The sequence below is a fragment of the Poecilia mexicana genome, unplaced genomic scaffold, assembly GCF_051168715.1.
Source record: "Poecilia mexicana isolate PSO_F unplaced genomic scaffold, ASM5116871v1 scaffold_2, whole genome shotgun sequence".
Classification (NCBI taxonomy): Eukaryota; Metazoa; Chordata; class Actinopteri; order Cyprinodontiformes; family Poeciliidae; genus Poecilia; species Poecilia mexicana.
In genome coordinates, this window is record NW_028263371.1 from 23,940,887 (window position 1) to 23,948,431 (window position 7,545).

Below are 7,545 nucleotides of genomic sequence, written 5' to 3' on the forward strand. Positions count from 1 at the left end.
CGATAGTTGGATGGGACTGAACCCATTGAGGGATCCACTATTGCAACTACTACATTATATATATATATATATATATATATATATATATATATATATATATATATATATATATATATATATATATATATATATATATATATATATATATATATATATCACCTATCAGTGGTTCTTAACTTGAGGTACCGAACCCACCAGTATCATATATCATATGCGCATTCACTGAACACTTCTTTCCCAAAATTCAAGACATAGGCGTGGGTCGCTGCAAGATCATTAATTCTTCTTAAAAGGTAGATTCTCTGAGAACAGTTCTTCAAAATATAGTCAGTGTTTTCAGCACAGTTGAGCTGACTGTCCAGGAACGATCCAAGGTATTTAAAATTTGCCACAGTTTCAACAGGCTGGCCATCGAGAGAAACTGGACCCACTTTAAGGTCTTGTTTAGATCATTTAATTAGCTCAACATTCTTAAGAGAATGAAAAATTAATAGTAAATAATAAAGACTTTGAGGTAGTCTGATTTAGGAATGTAATATATTAGTTGTGTTACCACCCCCACGCCACTAGAGGCAGTAGCAACCCTGAAAAGATGCAACTAAGGAGCAGATTTAAAAGTACACCGAAAGCTACAGAATTTGGTAAAAACTGAGTTTTGCTGAAGTAATTAAAGACACAAGTTCAAATCCACGCTGAGAGTGGAACTCCTTCAATCAGTGCTCCTCCGCAGCGCTGATTGGTTAAGCAATGTAACCTGATCCTCTGCAGCAAGTGATGGCAAAGCGGGGCGCGTCATCACGACTTTACACAGTGTCTCTTTACCTCCGTGGCAGAGGCTCCACTGAACCCCTGAGACCGACTCATCGAACCCCTGGGGTTCGATCGAACCCAGGTTAAGAACCCCTGCTGCCACCCCTGAAAAAATCATTGCCCCCCTCTTGCCACCCCATAGATAGTTTTCTAGATCCGCCCCTGCTGCTGAGCTTTTTAAAACAAAAAGTCAGTCTGGAGTTCAGATCAGCAGCAACAAAGTATTTCTGCTGCCGCCATCTTTCCACAGCCTGGTTCTGAATGAAGAGCGGTTCTGATCCAATCAGAGCACAGCTCTTTGACTTTTAAACATGAATGATTCAAAATGTTGATGTTCACCTGCTGAGCAACTGAGTCGCCACAGGACCGGATTTACCGTCGTCACTGTGGAGTCAGAAAACCAGAAGAAGGAACCTGCTAGGAACCAGTGGGTCCAATGGGACCAAACGCCTTCAGCCTCACCTGGTACCATTACAGGGTTCAAGACATAAATCCATCCAGCAGCAATGAGAGCAGAACTGATGCTGAAAACTCTTCAACCATCTGCTGAATCCAACCAACGGCAGAGAAAGTGAGAGAATAAAGAGCAAACGATGGAGCGATCTCCATCAGCCAATCAGACACCAGGTGCTGCAGCATCGGCCGCTCTGCTCCTCCTCTGGGCCCAATCAAACGGGTCCAACTCGTCCTGGACGCCATCAGAAGCAGCATTTTAACTGGCTGTGCAGCGACTTCATGACAGGAGACGATTCAGGGTTCAACTCTTCTGGAAGGAAAAACTACTGAGTCCTTCCAGCTGCAGAGACAACGGAGGATAAAACTGAGACCAAATGTGGTCCAGAGCAGCAGAACCTCAGCATGGTTCACTGAAGGAAAAGGAAAAAGGAGCATCTGAAAAATTACTAGAGGAAAAAAGGATTTGGTGACAAAGCTTCTCATGTTCTGAGTCACTGATCAAAACATAAATCGATTCATATTTAAAAATTACATTAAAATATAAAGTTTGGAAGGAAATGTGGTATTTTAAAGACTAAATGAAAATAATTCATATAAATAATGTATTTTCAGAAGAACAAAATGAGGTAAATATATTTATGAATCAGTTTCTTTCAAAATTAAACGTATAAATTGTAGCAGAAACTGCAGGTCTGGTGAATTTTGGTCTACAACAAGTTTGTTCTTCATTCAGTGAAGTTTCTCTCAGCGAGTCGAGGAGCCAGAAAATTTACTGAAGTCAGGAAAAATACTTCAAAATAAAAGTATTCAGGAAAAGTACAGTGTAGTAAAAATACTCCTAAAAGTAAATTTTTACAAAAGAGGAGTAAAGGAGTAAAAGTAACAGAGTAAATGTAACTAGTAGCTCTGCTCAGAACCAGACTTCAGATCCATCTGGACCAGAACTTTATCCGCCTTTGACTGTAAAGAAAACCAAGAATCCTGATGGATGTATCTCTGCACTAAAACAACGGAGCAAACTAAATAAACTCAGCATCACTTTAAGAAGGCACTTTTTCCTTCCACTCAACTATCAATATCCTCCAAGAGTCTTAATTTTCTGATACTATATTTGGAGTTTTCATTAGTTGTCAATAATAATCAACATTTAAAGAAAAAAAACCATTTGAAATACATCAGTCTGTGCATAACAAATGAATATAATATACAAGTTTTGACTGGAATTACTGATTTAAATCAACATTTTCATGACATTCTAATTTTTTGATCACCACCAGTGTTATCCAGTCTCTCATTTTTCTTTTCTTTTCTCCTCATGTTTATTTGTTATTTCCATGCTGAATCACTTACTTTACTAAAAAACCTTAAGCCTGTTCAGAGTTGGATCTGATTTGTAATAACTAGAAAAATAAATTTACTTTGTTCTGGATTTTGTTTAATCACTTTTCAGTTTTTTTACACTGTAATGTTGCCATCCATCCATTTCCTTACACCCTTGTCCCTACCGGCTTTGGGAGGGTTGCTGGTGTCTCTCCAGCTAATTTCTGGGTGAAAGGCGGGGTACATGCCCAAGTGGAAAAAAAAAGTATGCTTTAGTATACTAAATTTTAACATACTTTAGCATACTTTGATTGATGTACTTAAACGGTACTATTTTGGAACAACTAATTTTGTACTTAGTATACTTTAGTAGTACCTAAGTTGTATAAAATTACAACTTTTAGTATACTTAGTATACTTCACCATACTTTTTAGGAACAACTTCAAGTTGTACTTAGTATACTTTTAAATGTAATATTCAGGAGCTTCATTTTTAGATTGAGTGTACTAATTCTGTCATAGAATTATATTAAAAATATACTTTTAATATACTATTAATATATAAGTAATGTATTTAAATTACACTTAATTTTTATTTTTGATTTACTGCTATTGCTAATAAAGTACAATCTTAATTACTCATATGTCTTTATACTTTGTACATGACATGCATAACTACACTACAGTACTTGCATTGTTTTAGGCTAAAATTACATGGAAAGATTAATTACACAAGATGCCCAAGGTAATTAAAATATTTTGTTTTATTACTGACATTTTAAAATTGTCCAATTTTACTCACAACTTTATGAACTTTACATAAATTATCAGTTTACACATCAAAAGTGAAGACAATGAACATGAAAATTTAAGTGTGACAATGAAACATGAAAGTGAGGATCAACGACAGAACATTCCCGTTCACTGCACCTTACCGAATCCTACAAAAAAGAACAATAGAGCAATTAAACAGAGAAAGCATTTGTATTTAAAGAGTACAGAAAATGGCAAATAAAAAAATAATACAATTTCAAGACGTTGTGGACTCGCCATGTATGTGACATCATCAGAACTGATGATGATTGGGACCGGATGCCTCAGGTGGAAAAACATTTCTGGGTGTCTTCTTTGCCTGTTTATGTTAGAAGTCGAAAAAAATAGTCAGCAATGTCATAGAATCAGTTGATGTTGGCATTAACTATGAAGCTGTTTTAAGTGTGGCCTTAAGGAGACAAACTACCTTAAAATCTTTCCATCCATGATCTGAACACACTGATCCTTGCAGGGTGGTGAGGGGGGCTGGTGGTGCCCATCTCCAGCAGCCATCAGATGAGAGGCAGGGCTCACCCTGGACACGTCACCAGTCCATCACAGGGCCCTGAAAGTCAACAACTAAAAAAAATTTAAGATAAATGCTAGATTAAGAAGATAAAAATTCTTTCCAGTTACCTTTAAATCAAATCATGTTTATTAAACACTTGGTGTTGGTAACAGCAGTTTTTGTTGTTGAAAATGTAGCTAGCTCCTCATTGAAAAAACAAGCTTACATCATGAAGACGATGTGGAGGTTCATCCTCAGAGCTGGTTGGTGATCTGGTGGAGTCAGAGCTTCTTCTGAGACAGAAAGTCTTTAGTTTTCTAACACCTGATTTCTCTGGCTTCCTCTTTCATTTTAATTTGCTTAGACTGCAAACATATGAAGATAAAATCATTGATGAACGAGTTAGAACAACAACCTCACAACATATGAATTAAAGTATAAGTCGCAACAAACAGCCTCCATGCAGTTACAACATGAAGCTGAATGATTACTATAGTAACAATCATACAAGTCACAATAAAATTGATAAAATAATTATTTAAGAAATCAACGTAAGTTGTATATCTTTACTGCACTGTTTATAAATAAATGAAGATAATTAATAAGCAAACTTACCACCAGCTAGTAACACTTAGCAGCCTTCGTTCCCCCCGGGCTCCTTTTGTGACACACATTTCATTTCCATCGGTTATTGTCCCGTTGTGTTGTCGTCTAACTCGGATTAGGACGTCACCAGCTTGAATTTACCAAAATTAGTAACTATTGTCAAGGCCCTCTCTACTTTTAAGGCAATATTATCCGAGTAAAAATGGCGAATTTGAACAGTGTCTGTTATCTTCCCCATAGACAGTAATACGTATTGATGTCTATGATCTTCCCTGTGTTCAAGTTTTTTCTTGTCTTTGTGGCGTTTTTTAAATAAATGAGAGTGTGCAATACCGCCACCATCTGGTCTGGAGTATGAAATGGAGCTAATGCCGTTGATTATAAGGTTTTACATCACACATCTGAAAATTGATTGGGTACTTTCTTAAAAATTACATCATGATTATAATTTTTTTATTGTATGCAATTTTAATAAATAGTAAAAATTATTAAGGCACTTAAAAGTTCATACATATTCATTCATATTTAGTTCACTTAAAGTATACTTTTATTTAACATATTAAAAGTGTATTTTGGTACAATTATGTGTGTGTTTAAAGTTCTAATTTCGAAATTGGTACAAGTATACTTTTAGTATACTTCAGATATACTTATAGGTAGTACACTTAACACTTAGTATACTTAAAGTGTACTTTCACAAATTTAAGTATGTTTGAAATATACTAAAGTATATATTTTTTTCACCTGGTCTCCCTGGACAGGTCACCGGTCTGTCACAGGGCAAAAGACCATGCACACACACACATAGGGAGAATTTAGAGAGACCAATTAATCTGACAGTCATGTTTTGGACTGTGGGAGGGAACAGGAGAAAACCCACCAAGCACTAGCGGAAGAGGTCAGCGTTGGGCCGGGGTGCGGGGCCAATGACCGGGTCTCTCACCTGCGCTGCTGGAAACTGTTGGGGTGGGTGGGGACGCTGGGAATCGAACCCAGGACATTCTTGCTGCAGGGCAACAGAGCTACCAACTGCGCCTCTGTGCAGCCCACTGTAATGTTGCTTTTTTGTTTATTATGTAAAACTTTAAACTGCCCTGTTGCTGTAATGTCTTTTGCTAATAAACTTGATAACTTTGACTTGTCCGCTCCTCCATGATGCCGTTTTCAGCTCTGAACTGGATCTGGTTCCAGGTCTGTAGAAACTCCCAGACTGAGGTCAGATGTAGAGAATGAAGGAGTGAACATTTCCTATGAAGCAGTGAATGTTGGTCCTGACCACAGCGGCTTGTTGCCACGTTGGTTCTGGAACCGTTCAGGTCCAGATCTGGTTTAGAGGAACATGTTCTGATGAGAGTCAGAACCTCAGAGACCTGATCCTCGAGAAGAACCAGTAAAAACTTCAGGCTGAATAACAGCATCACCTGAGGAGCAGACCAGCTGCTGTTACCATGGTAACAGTAGCATGGCTTCACAGCAGAACCTCAGAGGACACAAACTGGACCAGTTAACCCAGAACCAGCTGCACTTCAGCTGTTTGAATCTGAGAGGCTGAAGCTGGTGGAACATTCTGACCACATTTCCTTAAAGCTGGAAACAAGTTAATAAAAATTATGTACAAATGTCAAAGCAGGAGCAAAAGGTTCCCAAGAGACATTTCACTGTTGCTGCATCGTTTCTGCCAGCAGGTCTGATTAGAAACTTGGATTTCTCTAAAGGCAGCAACAAGAAGATACACATGAAGCCTGTTTATGTTGTTTTACAATTTGGATTAAAATTAATGTTTCTACATCAATTCCCCCCCCCAAAAAAATAACTTTTACAATTTGAATTCATTACTCCAGCATCACAAAAAAGGTTGAACTTTATAACATTAATAAAATTAAGCTGCATTTTAACATGTTATATGCAGCATAAAATGATCAGTTAACTTTGGTTAATCAAAATGAATTTATGATTTAGCAAGGAAATAAAAACATGTCCACATATTACCAGCTTGGTAAGAACGGCTTCTTCCCTTAAGAACTAAAGTCATTATTTGAAAACTTTTTCTGTGAAAGAAAGTTATGTTTGTCTGATTTTAGTTTGATCATCTGAAACAAAGTGTAGAACAAGAGCAGCAACATAATATCTAACCGCCTCATGATGTCAGATGTAAAGAACTACAAACATGTCTGTCCATGTTCTGACACTGATAAGTTTTATGGTTCAGTTGGAACCAAAATCTCCACAGCAACCTTTGTTTTAACAAATAGAGTAACTTTGTTCACCACAGAACCAGAAACAATCATTAGAAACACATTTATTGCTGCTGACACCAAACGCTGTAAACAGCTGCAGGGACAGGAAGTTACTCTGGAACAAAAATCTGTCAGAGAATCAAACAGTTCTGACTCTTTTCTCTTCAGAGAGAGAAAAACTCACTAAGCTGCAGTGAAGTTTCAGTAAAAAGTGATTTTACCTTCAATTCTGAGAGACTTGATTTAATTCACTGGTTCTTCAGAGCTTCTCTTCCTGCTACCTGTCAAACATGAGCCCCTCCCTTCCTCACTTACAGGAAGTCACCTGAGTTTCTCTACCAGCCATGATGCGTTCAAGGACATTCAGTAACATTCAGGACATATTTAGCTTCATGGAGCCATGATGTTGTTTATCCACAGGGTGATATTTTCTAGAGTTAGTTAAATATCTGTGACATGTTTTAGACACAGTAAACAAAACTCCACCCAGAACCAGCCAATACCAGCTGCTGAGGCTAACTGGGAGCAGCAGGTGATGCAGCAGCTCTGCAGCAAATCGGGTTTCCATAGCAACCCGGTTTAAAGTTCATTCTGAACAGGTTTGATGACGAAACCTGTTGGTTCCACTCAGACAGGTCGCCAGTCTGTCACAGTTCAGCTAAACAGGAGGAATAAAGTTATTTTTCACATTCTCAGAAGAAATTTGCATACAAAAATGAATGAAGGAGAAAAAATATCAATATTAATAGAAAAATAAATATGTTTATTCTCGTCTAAAGAAGAAAGTCATTTCAA

At 37.4% G+C, this 7,545-nt stretch overlaps 1 protein-coding gene across 1 annotated transcript in view; it reads right to left on the reverse strand.

Moving 5' to 3' along the window:
- The window catches only part of LOC106913541 (NACHT, LRR and PYD domains-containing protein 3-like), an 84,089-nt gene extending 77,036 nt beyond the window's left edge, over positions 1–7,053 (reverse strand). Inside the window, exon 1 of the mRNA XM_088012909.1 lies at positions 6,972–7,053. The gene's annotated coding sequence lies outside the window, so the exon portion shown is untranslated. The remainder of the gene's footprint in view (positions 1–6,971) is intronic.
- Positions 7,054–7,545: the final 492 nt, after the last annotated feature.